At 46.2% G+C, this 12,599-nt stretch overlaps 1 long non-coding RNA gene across 1 annotated transcript; it reads right to left on the bottom strand.

Annotated features, from left to right (window-relative positions):
- Positions 1-3,968: 3,968 nt before the first annotated feature.
- On the bottom strand, positions 3,969-12,596 carry LOC134473735 (uncharacterized). The gene is made up of 2 exons (XR_010044151.1): positions 5,764-12,596; positions 3,969-5,618 (listed from the first exon to the last, which is right to left on the bottom strand). It is a non-coding gene; the product is annotated as an uncharacterized LOC134473735 (long non-coding RNA).
- Positions 12,597-12,599: the final 3 nt, after the last annotated feature.

Genomic DNA, 12,599 nt, shown 5'->3' with positions numbered 1-12,599 from the left:
CCACTAAGTCTTTAGAAATTTCAAAAGAAAATATTTTGATTTTCTAATACATTAGTAATCCATACCCTACACATACACAAAAAAAGGAAATACAGCTGGGCGTGGTGGCTCACGCCTGTTATCCTAGCACTGGGGAGGCTGAGGTGGAAGGATCGTTGTGAGATTGAGACCAGCCTGGGCTACAAAAAGAGCTCAAGGCCTGCCCAAACTGCATAGGGAGACCCCATCTCAAAAAAAAAAGGAAATACAGAGACCTTATCATACAGTATGACTGTCAGGAGTAAACACAGCCACAATGGGAACACAAGGGAAAACTAGACTAGAAGGTGCAAGAACCGAGAAACTCACGCTAAGAAAATTGCAGTGGAGTAAAAATTTGAAGGACACACACAAAAAATTTGAAGGACACAATCAGAGCATGAATATATCTGGGAATAAATCACATTGGAGGGGAGCCTAACTTGCTTGAGGTTAGATCAGAAAACCTAGGATGGGAAGAGTGAGAGAAGTGGATGGTAATAGTGTGCAGACTGGGCACAGTGAAGGTCATCCGAATGACATGGACTCACAGAGAGACTCGGCACTTAGGATGAGTGAAACCAGAAGTCCTGCGAGGCCCTGAGCTGGAAGTGGCTGGACTTGAGGTACCCAGAGGAAGAGCCAAGAAGCTACCACACTGAGAGGAAAGGTCTTACTTTTGAGGAAACAGAAGCTGTAACACAGAGCAAAAAAGCAGAGAGGTCACTTAGATCTATCACAATAAAGTAGGCAACTCTGGAGACCGGAAGAACCACTTAGCAGTAGTGCAAACAGAAGCCTTTCAAAAAATATTCCAGAACAAGATGGCAAATTTTCCCTGAGAATTAGGGATAATGTAACTTCAAAATCCTACTTGAATAACATTGCTGCTTCTTTCACCTACAGATAGTGCATGACTGGGGAGGGGTCATGATATAAAACACTATTTCGTTCTAGAACCTTAAATTACCAGATCTTTCTTTCTTTCTTTCTCTTTCTTTCTTTCTTTCTTTTTTTCTTTCTCTCTCTTTCTTTCTTTCTTTCTTTCTTTCTTTCTTTCTTTCTTTCTTTCTTTCTTTCTTTCTTTCTCTCTCGTACAAAGGATTGAACTCATGACTTCACTCTTGCCAGGCAGGTACTGTACCACTGAGCTAAATACCAACCTAAATTATCAAATCTTTGCATCACCAACCACTTGCTAAAAATTACTAGGATATCTCTATTCCTTCCATGGTATCTCAGCTTTTCAAAAATCTTTTAATACCAAAAAAGTGAACATATAAATAAATAATATAAATACTGGAAGAATAAAGAATGTGCAAGGTATTAAGGAAGTGGCAGTTTTGTAAGAATGGAGACCAGGGTGGTGTATGCCTGTAATCCCAGCACTTGGGAGGCTGAGGCAGGAGGACCACTGTGAGCTCAAGGCCAGCCTGGAATACAAAGTAAGCTGAAAGTCAGCCTGAACTGCATAGCGCGACTCTGTGTCAAAAAGACAAAAAGACAGAAAAACAAAGAGAAAAAGAAAGAGAGACAGAGAAGAAAGAAAAAGAAAGAAAGAAAGAAAAAAAAAGAATGGAGTTCTGGATGGGACATAATGAGGGAGGCTCTGAGAATCTCAGTCTGTTTGCTTGTTTTGAGGAAGGGACTCCCTACAGTGCCTTTTGAACTATGTAGTAGGCTGTTCTTGAACTCATGAAGATCAAAGGCAGCTAGAGTTCCTTTCTGTGGAGAGCCTGACATGATAGCTGTGCAGACTGCTCGCAGGTTCTGCTGAGGAACTCAGGGCTGGAAGGAGGGGATTATAGTTTGAGCTAGACATTTATGCAAGAGCGATGACACAGGCCCAGACACACCATAAAGAAGATTCTTTGCTTAGCAGGCGAGAGGGACATTAAAACTTGGGAGTGACACAATCACTTCAGCACGTTAAGGAAGTTGTTCTGATATTTTAAACAATTGCCTGAAGCTTGAGAAAAATTGAAGCAAAAATGCTAGTCAAGAGTCTCTAGCAAAGAAAGGCGGGGTATGAAAAGTACCGCATATTATAATAACAGGGGATGGAGAGATGTATTGAGATCATTAGGAAGCCGAATCTGAAGGCTTTGGTGAATGATACATGTGGAAAAGTGAGGAGATGAAAGAACTGAGGATAAACCCAGGCTTCTCGTGTGGTGACGGGCGTGTGCTCAGGGATGAGCTGAATTCGAACTGAAAATAAAGGCCTGGGAGCGGGTTTCCGGACTGAAGGAAAGAGCCTGACTTTGTGCACGTTGAATATGGAGTGCCGGTGGGACAGCCAGCAGGAGGCAGCAAGGTGTCTGAGGGCGGATCCCACAGGGGACGAAGAGGTGGAGGCCATTGATCAAACCACCCGAAAAGACTATGCTGAAGGAGAGGCAAGCCAAACAAGGCACCGGCAGGGCTGGGGCATCATATCCCAAACCTCCTGCCAGTTGCCATCCAGGCAAAACCATCCTAGGTACTCATGGCTGAGAGAATTAGGCCTCTAGAATTGGTTGCAAATGTGTAAAATAGACAAGAAGCACAAAGGGGAGGAGGCGCGGCTGGAGTACAAGCTGGAATGCATAGATCTGCACCGGGAGCTGCCCTGTGGTAGACACGGTCGCACTCGGATGTCACATCTAGAGTCGTGGAGAAAGCACGTCTGCTCAGGAGGCTAGAACCCAGGACCACTCATTCCTCTTGGTACATCCACCAGCCATTGTCACAACCATTACCCTGTGGGAGACAGAAGCAAGAAGCTTCTGGCTCTCTCCCGCCTTCTGATCTCCCACCAGTGCCCTCTTATTGGCAGACTCTAACCCAGAAGCCAGCTGGCCAGGGAGGCCGGGCAACGTACCCCTGCTGGCTGCTGGTACAGAACACGGGACAGGGGGGCAGGCATGGCACCGAGCGACTCTAGACAATAACAGCCAGCTCGCCGGGAGGCGCCACCTTGTAGGAATCCGGTGGCACCTGGAGCACATGGAGAACTAAGAGTGGGAGGAGGCGGATCAGAGGAACAGAGGCGGTCTGTGGAGGAGGGCCAGGCCAGTGTGACTGAGGACACTCAGGAGTCAGGGACTAAAGAGTGCTGAGATTTGGCAACTATGGGATGGTTGACGAGTGTGTGCAGAGCAGTTTCAATGCTGCAGTGGGCGGCGACTCCAGATTGCAGTGGGCTGAGAAGGAAGTGGGAGGTGAGGAAGAAACTGCCAGTGTATGTGCTTCAAGTCTGATAGAGAAGAGAGACAGAAGGGTTGGGGGAAGGGCGATGAGAAAGAGCCAGCGTGGCAACCCGAGTAATCTAAGAAATTAATCGGTGGGAATACGCTGCATCAGTGTCCTGAGACTTGCAAAATCCCCACCTTTTGAACTAATAAAGGCCAAAAACAACTCCCATGACCACGTGAGTATTCTGGGAAAAGCAATTTGCACATACATAGTTACCTAGGTGGTGCAGAGGTAGGGTGTCAGGAAAGGGGTGTTATCACCATAACACCCCAAAGAGCAAAAGAACACTTTGCTAACTGACCCATCAGCGGTACTGGCAGAGGGGAGAAGGCGGCCTGCAGAATCCCAGAAGGAAGTTTAGGACACCACAGGACTACGGAGGAGACATGTGACACACTGCAGCTCCCTGGGTTCTGGATCAGGCGGGCAAGCTTTTTTGGTAAAGGGCCAGAGAGTAAATTTCTCAGGGCTGCAGCTGTGCCCTGGGCACACTGTCGTGGCAGGAAAGCCACTGCAGGCTCAGTGGAGATGCAAGAGCAGGGCCTGTCCCTGCCTCCCTTGGGCTCTCTCCCACATCTCCAGCTCCGTCTCCTATGCGGACCCTTCTTTCAGCTGTTCTTTAAATACTGGTGCCCCCTGGGGTTTTGTATTCAATCCTCTTTATTTATGGACTAACAGTCGCATAATATCTGCATGTCCTGAAACAGTCTTCCTTTGCTTTTTTTGTTTTTTCTCCCAAACATTTAAAAATGTAAAGCCATTCTTAGCACTTAAGTCGTATAAAGACAGGCGGTGGGCCGGATGCTTTGCTGAAAGCTCTTCCCGGTGTGGTCACAATTGGGATAGAAACCCCAAAATAAACCCACTGTTCAAGAGTCTGCCCCTTTTATTCATGGCAACTGCAGTGGTTTAATGGTTGGTGTGTTCCGGTGACAGGTTGTCTGAAGAGCTGGGGAGGAGCAGAGGTGGGCCGAGTGGGACGACTCCAGAACAGAACAGGGAGACGAGCAGAGGGCTCAGTTCTCCAGAGAGCAGGGAGGGACAAGGCGAAGATGAGGAGATGCACTGTCATGTCACCAAGACTGCGGCCGGGGGGCTGACTCCTTGCATCGCCCTCTGTAATCCCAGTATGACTTGTAACGAGTTCCAAGCGTTATAACTTTGCTGCCCTCTATGTGGCTCTTCTTCCTGCCAGGACTTCCCAACAATCCCTCCAAAGGCGTCTCCAAAGGACTCCATCAGTTTGAGGAAATAGTAGCAGTGGGCAAGAGCAGGGCAGTCAGTTCCCACTGTCCATTTTGCCATTAAATAGAAATGCTTGGGGGATGGGAATGAGAGAAATATTGAAGCACCTCAAAAATGTGAGACTAGAAAAGACAGTAAGATGAAGGAGTGCTAGGGAGTGAGATGATCAAAATATACAGTGTGCATGTTTGAATCTGCCAAGCTGAAACACACTGACCTGTGTAACCATTTAAAAAAATAATTTAAAAAATGCCTCTGACAGTAATAGCACAGCACCTCTAAATCTAGGGGGGCTTTCTTTTTCATTGGATTGTTTGTGATGCTAGGGAGTAAACTGAGGGCGTAATGCATGCTAGGCAAGCCTCTTATCACAGAGCTATACTGGAGCCCTAAGAACATATGCACAGATTTGAAGACACCAGCTTAGCCAGCAACTTACAGTTTGCTTCTTTCCCTCCCTCCCTCCTTCCCTCTTTACTCTCTTTCTTCCTTCCCTCGTAGTAGTAGAGACTGAACCCAGAGCCTGTGCTCGCTTCCGAGCTGTATCCCAGCCTGCGGCCAAGGCTTTCCAAGGCCCGGCTCTCCCAACCCTTCCAGCCCCATCTTCCCTTCCCCACCTTTAGCCCTCTGCAGTCAGAGCCAGATTTCTTGAGAGCTGTGGGTAATTGGGTCCCACTTTCATACTTGTTAGTCCTTCATCCTCATCAATGAAAGTATTCACCAGCATTTTGTGTTTCTGAATCAGCTGGATTCTTCGCAATCTCCTAAACACTTGACACCACTGGCTGTACCGCCTCCTAAATTAGTCTATTTGGGGAGCATCTTTGATGGAACTTTCTCCTAGTTCCACTCCTCTGATGTGCCCTCTTAAGTCTCTGTGGATTCTTTCCCTTCAGCTACCTTAAGGTATTGGCGTCCCTAGAGTTCTGTCCCCAACTCTTACCCTTCTTACACAACATAATTGCCACGGGTGGCCTCATTCGCTTCTGCCTGCCTCAGTTACTGACACCTCTGGGGTCATCACAGTCACCCCTGAGCTCTGGTCCTGCTGAGTCCCACACTTTCCATCTACCCAGCTGCATCAGCCACCTCCTGTCGGGTGTTATAAAACAGACCACCTAGGGGCTGGGGGTTTAGCTCAGCGGCATAAGCACCTGCCTTGCAAGCAGGCGGTCATGAGTTCGATCCCTGGTACCGATAAAAAATGAAAAAGACAAAAAAATAAATAAATAAATAAATAAATAAAAAAATAAAACAGACCACCTCAACGGCAGTCTCCACAGGTAGCAGTATTCCTTAAGAAATAAAATCATGTAAGTCAGATGATAGAAATTTTTTATTTCAAAGTTTGTTTCAACATAGACATAATAAAACACAAATATTGAGCAGGATGGTGGTGCATGCCTACAATCCCAGCACTCCAGGAGGTAGAGGAAGAAGGATCACAAGCTTGAGCCCACCTTGAGCTATTTAACAAGACACTGTCTCCAATTAGAAAATAAAAAAGGGCTGAAGATGTGTGACAAACTGGTCCAAACCCCAGTACCCCAGTACCATCAAAGCACACACACTTGCACACACATACACATATACTTGCACATGTGCGGTTGGGGGCAAATGCCTCCAGGCTATCTTTAAAATTACACCTTGTTGAGAGAGACAATTTTAACTGAGGTGAACACTACTGAATTCTTTAAACGTCTCAGCATCAGTCACCTCCAGGGATTAGTGCTATTTCTGGAGAAGAGAGAAACACCATTAGTGAAGCAACCACCTCAATACAGCTATCTTCAACCTAAGCATCCCAGGAGATCATCTGAGGTACACACAACAGGTTAGATGTACGTATCACTGCTCAGGTCACATTTCCCAACCAACTGCTCAGGTGATGTAGGTCAGCTACTTGGTGATCTGTAACATGTCTACCACATATTGAGATTAATTTATCATAGGCTTCAATGTTGATTTATTAATTTAAAGGTTTATATTCTTTTTTTTTTTTTTTGTCTTTTTCTTTTTTATCAGTACTGGGGATCGAACTTACGACTGCCTGCTTACAAGGCAGGCGCTTATGCCGCTGAGCTAAATCCCCAGCCCCCAAGGTTTATATTCTGACTGGGCGTGGTGCCGCATGCCTGTAATCCTAGCATTCGGGAGTCTGAGGCATGAGGACTGTGGTAAATTTAAGGCTAGCATGGGCTACATAGTGAGTTCAAGGTCAGCCTGTCTAACAAAAACAAACCAAAACATCAAAACATTTATATTCTGCTAAGGATCTACAACTCGAGCATATGTGTAATAGCTATATTAAATGGCCTTTCTAGTATACCCCATCACCTCAATCCAAACAATTAAAAGCAATTATTCATCTTGATTTAACCCAATTCGTGTTCATGTCTCTGAATGATCTCAAAATGTCTAAGAAAGTTTCAAATGAAAAGATTTTTAAACTGTGCCTCTGGTTTAAAAAGTGGTGTTGCTTTATGTCTCATAAAACCCTGTTAATAATGCAATGATGAATTCTAATTAAACAGATCATAGGCAAATAAGTCTATGAATTGCTATATATCTCTAGTTCAAGATTTACAAAACTAATTCATCACCATCCCTTCCCAAAATCTCCCAACTCCTGTAGTTAAGACTTCAGTAATTGTCCAAGCTACGATGGTGAGCTCAGAGCTTCCACCTCTCATGGCTCCACCTTCCTCAAATCTTTCCAATTTTTCACTAAGATCTACTGACTCTACCTCATTTAACACTGTATTTCCTGTTTTATAGCATCTTTCTTAGAATTGGTCTTGCCGTGACCCCTGCTTCTTGAGGTTCTTGGGGTGAAGGACTGCGAGAGGAGGAGAAAATAAAGAGACCAAAGCTGGGGTCAGGTGGAGCCCTTTAGGCTCCTGATGGAAGAGAAGGAGCTGCTCCACCACTGCAGCACCATTACTTACACCCTCCCAAGAAGAGCGTCCATTCCAACCCCACTGCCTAGCACTTGTTTGCGGGCTGTCCGGGGCCCCGTCTTAGAGCTGGAATGCTTGTTTATGTGGCTTGCTTGGGGCTGTCTCTGTTTTCAAGGCTGGCCTTGCTTTAGCTCCACATGCGATCAATCTCCAGCTTCACCTGCTCCAACAGGTCTGTCTCCAACTGTATGATTTTCCACAGCATTGGCAGAGGGAATTTTTGTGTTCCTGTTTGTTTTCATTTTGAGATGGGGACTATGTTACCCACACTGATCTTAACTGCAGAAACTGTCCTTGAACATCAGTAATGACCCCAATTATCAACTATCTTTGCCTGTCATCTGTTGCTGTAACTAAACACTCCAGTCAGGCTCATATATACAGAAGAGGTTCATTTTGTTGACAATTCTACAGGATGGGAAGTCCAAGAGCACAGCACTGGCGCCTGCTCAGCATCTGGGGAGGGCCTTCCTGCGAGGGCACACACATGGGAAGCTTCATGGTGACAATAGTCATCGAGACCCACCAAGTGGCTACAGAGCTTGCTTCCACAGCAATGCCAATCCTGAGGTACTGTCAATCCACTCATCCAGGGTGTAATCCATTCCCGAAGGCACAGCCTTCATGGCCCAGCCCCGGTATCTCCCAATGAGGGTTCAGCTTCAGCAAGAACTTTGCTAGTTCTTCAAACTGTAGTGCCAACACGGTACATTTTCCTGTCTTTTTTCCCTCACGTCTACCTACAGTTTCACTTCCTTAAACAGAACAGGGGTTTCTAACTTGCCACAGAATTCAGAGAACCTTAATTTTATGAGTAAACATAGGAAAAATCTTTGTAGTACTAGCAGTGAACTTTAAAAAATCACTATCAATAATTTTATCACATTATAGTTACTATACACATCTTAACACAGCCCCACTTTATAATGGGAGGTGTTAAGCCCACCAATAAATCGTGTTATTTTATACACTGGTAAAGAAATACATACTATTAGATCACATACTTCTCTAATTTGATAATTATATTTTACCTTATGATCTCATGGATACATTCATAAAAAATATGTAATATCTAAAGCCAAAATCGCTAAAAAAAAGTCCATGACACAAAAAAGCTTAACTGATTTAGTCATTCATCTATTTGATAAACACACAGCACGCACTGGCACCATCCCCTGGTCTTGGCTTCTCTGTACCACGCTGCTGTTTCCCAGCCTGGTTTCAAGCTCTTTCACTAGTTCCACTTCCTGTTCTTGCTCCTTGCGTGAAAATTTCACTCACAGCCCAATCTTCCAGCCTACCCTAAATGTATCGGGGACCCAGCCAGGAGCCCCGATTGCCTGTGTTAAGGGTATGGCAAGAGGACAAAACAAGAGAGCAAATTTAGTAATACAGGATGAGCGACTGGCCGTCTCCACACTGCTCACGACAGTGACACTCCAGGACAGCCACTGTTCATTGGGTGTATACAATGATGGGCGGGGCTAGTGAAAGATTTGAAGCTGGCTTACAGATAGACTTACACAGACTTACAGATCTATGACTCAACTGGCAAGTATAATCTTGTGATGACTCAAGAGGGTGGAGAGGATTTTATGCTAAGAAGGATCTTGCTCCAGAGTGTTTTTTAGACTTAGTGGTTTTAGTTTAGTGGGTGTGAGATGATGGCCAGCCTAAAGAGTTAATCAAGTGGGTCATACCAATAATTCCAAACCTTCACGTTATGCAAAATTAACCATTGTGAATGTGGTCCCCAACGTAAATTTCGTATTTATTTATGTTTTGGGGGCTTTCTGAGACAAGGTTTCTCTGTATAGTTCAGGCTAGCCTCTAACTCAAGATGATTCTGATGAAGTCATTGCTCTCCCCACTGGAGTCATACTTAACAGCACTGGAAACTCCAAAATATGGCCTGCACAAATAAATTTCCCTCTGACTTTATTCCTATTTAATTTTCTTTCCTACTTTATTATAACTTATTTTATGTCCTTCTTGAACTACACTACTCCGTAAGAATAGCTTGTGCTGTTCTGCTTGTCTTTCCTCACACCAATTTCTCAGTGTCCCTTAAGACAATGATTTTTGCCTATAGTTACTCCCCAGGACTAGGCGCAGTACCCCACAGTGCATATACCTTGCAATTTCATCTAACTCACATACATAATCATCTAAGCACCAATTCCTTTCAACATTTGCTCAATTTGTTGGCCAGATAATGTGTCCAGGACCCGTGAGTACTTAAAAAAATTTTCAATGCAGCCTTGCTCTCGAGATCAAAATGCAGCACAGAAAAATAGTTACAGAAATGGAACTGACTGTAATAGGTATAATCAGAAAAGGAAACGGCACTATGGTTTGAGCACTCGGCTCAGTCTGGGAAGCAAGAGTAGTCTTTTCGGAGATGGTGATTTTTGGATTTAGTAAGAGAAAAAAAGCATCTTCCATGTAGAGGGACAGTATGAGGAACATACAGAGGCATGGTGTACACGTCTTGGACACCATTTTAATTTTCCTGCAGTAAAGAAGCCCAAGAGGAAGTGACTAGTCATGAGGTGGGAGAGGCGCACAGAACTTTTCTGGCAAGCACAAGAATTTGGATTTCATCATGAAGGTAATTTGGAATTAACACAGATTCACACAATAACATATAGCTAGGGCAAGCTCACCGCTGAGAGCACCTGTGGCAGGGGCAGAAGAGAAAACCTAGAGTATCACTGTCCAAAAGGCTATTTTTTGCAGCGGCAGAAATGTTCCATCATCTGCTGTTCCGTGGAAGTTACTAGCTGTACGTGGCTACTGAGAATTTGAAATGTGGCTAATGCACTGTGAAAGGGTTTTGGCCCAGGCCGGACACTGTAGCTGGTAAAGCCAAGGAGCTCCTATCTCCCCCACCCTTAGGAATTTACCTCTGGCACCAAACAAAGACCAATGGGCTACCTGTGCATCCCTAATGCCCCCTTAGCTTCCACCCCAAACCGAGGCTACTTATGTGCCTCACTCCATGTGTTCCATGGAGAGGCCGCCGACCCCAGGGTGGAGATGCCGCACCCCGCGGGGGATCAGGGGTGTCTCTCCCCGCATTCTCAAAATAAAGGTCATTTATATTTCATACTTCTTATCTTTTCAGCCACCGCCAGTCCCCCACAGTTCTATCACACTGGGAAATTAAATTTGAAACTGCACCTAAATTCAAGCTGGGAGTGGCAGTGCACATGAGGCTGAGGCAGGAAGACTGCCACAATTTCCAGGCCATCCTAGGATACACAGTGAGTCAAGCCCAACCTGCACTATGCAATGAGATCCTGTCTTCAAAAAACAAAACAAAAATGCACATCTGAGTTCAAATAACCACGTATCTATTGTATTGTATAACGCAGCTCTAGAGGTAAGAAGTTTCCCAAGAAACTGTCTACATAGCCTAGTTGACAGGACTAGAGCAGGCCTGGGTTTCAATGGATACTTAAAAGGCCAAATAGTAAGTCTGGTGGATACAAAGTTGTGAGAGGAAACACAAGAAGGGGTCCCACATTCCAAGCTTTGTGACTGAGCAGCTGTCATCCGAAAGGAAACAGAAAGAGCAAGTTCAGAGCACACCCAGACCACATCAGTCGTGAACCCCTTGAAGTGTTTGAGGGTATTCAGCAGCAACCAGATTCAAGTTGGAAAAGGTTTGAATCATTTGTGTGCTACTACCTAGAGATGCCAGAACTAGAAGAAAACAGGTATAATTTGGCAAACGTCAGTATGTGGGAAAGGGCTAAGAGTTCAGAAAGGAGCCTGGGGAGAACAGACAAGTACGAACTAAGAAACTGGTGAGATTGGTCACAGAAGTCAAAGGTACAGAGTGTCAGGAAGGAAGATCAAATGTCAAATGCTCCAGAGGGGTCAAATGAGGTGAGAACTGCAAAGCACTTTCCAATAAAGAGGTCCTTGAGCCTGATGGGTGCCTGAAGGGTATTCTGGTGGAAGCTGACAGACTAACAAGTTAAAGGAGGGTGGGGATGCGTAGAGGGAGGAAGAGCAGAAGACTCTAGCAAGAGGAAGATGAAGTAAAAACGTAAGTAGAATTTTTACAGGTCCTGCATTATCTGCCTATGCAAAGGTCCTTAGAGGTAAGAAGTCTCCTAACCGAGCAAGGTACTGAAAAGGCTGTTTTGTGAGGCCTTTAACTTTACCACCTCACGTGTCCCCTGAGGGCACCCTACATTTGTACTTAGAAACCTCCAAGAGTTCTTATTTTTCTCTGGTTAGGAAATAAAGCTTAACATTCCAAAGGGTGGAGAAAAGAGGATAGCCTCGGGGCACGTTAACCAGGTCAAAAGTAAAGGGATTTTCTTAAACCAAGAAAGGCAACCCCTAACCAAACGGGAAGGCGGCCCAGGTTACAGTAGGTGGGGGAGGGGCGCCCTGTAGGTGGAAGAGATATTAGTTGGTAGTGAGGGATGAAGGAAGAGGTAATGGGTTAGGGACAAATTAAAAGATTGCCCTGGTGTCCTCCGGATCACCCTATTTTATGTTACCAATCTCTTTTTTACGAGATTGATTTAAGATCGAGAGAGCAGACAGCCAAGTTTTCAGAGTAGGAGCGCTTTCACTAAAAAGTGGACCGCCGTGCGGAAGTGACCTAATTAGAGACTCTGCAGAGGGCAGAGGCCTCCAGGAACTCGGAGGTCTCTAAGAAGACATTTAGGGTGTCCCGGGGGGACAAGAGAGGTCGCAGAACTACCTCGGCCCGCCCGGCGCAGGAACGAGGACACGACGCCCTCAGGGCCGAACACAGCGCAGCAGCCCCACCCTGCAGGCGCCCCAGCTCCCGCGGGGCGCTCCCTACGACTCTGGTCAGGCTGCCGCGAGCTGCGCCTCCCAACCGAAGCCCTGAGCCGGGAGCCCACCAGGCCGCACGCCAGCCCGTGCCGTGGAGGAAGGGCACCGAGACTAGCGTCTGCGCGCACGGCTTCCGCCCCACCCACCCACCGCGCGCCCTCAGAGCTCGGTCCCGGGGTCTGCGACTCTGCTCATGCGCCTGCGCACTGGCGCCCTCCCCGCGGCCGCCCGCATTCCTTGCCCCTCCCCCATCCGGTCGCACCCTTGCGCCTGCGCTGTGAGCGTTTCAGGGCTGCGGCAGCCATGCTGAACCCG

This window comes from Cavia porcellus, unplaced genomic scaffold (assembly GCF_034190915.1).
Source record: "Cavia porcellus strain 051 isolate PalLab524CR breed Dunkin Hartley unplaced genomic scaffold, mCavPor4.1 scaffold_28, whole genome shotgun sequence".
In the NCBI taxonomy this organism is placed as follows: domain Eukaryota; kingdom Metazoa; phylum Chordata; class Mammalia; order Rodentia; family Caviidae; genus Cavia; species Cavia porcellus.
Note: the sequence above shows the minus strand (reverse complement) of the source record. Positions and strands in the feature narration are given on the sequence as shown.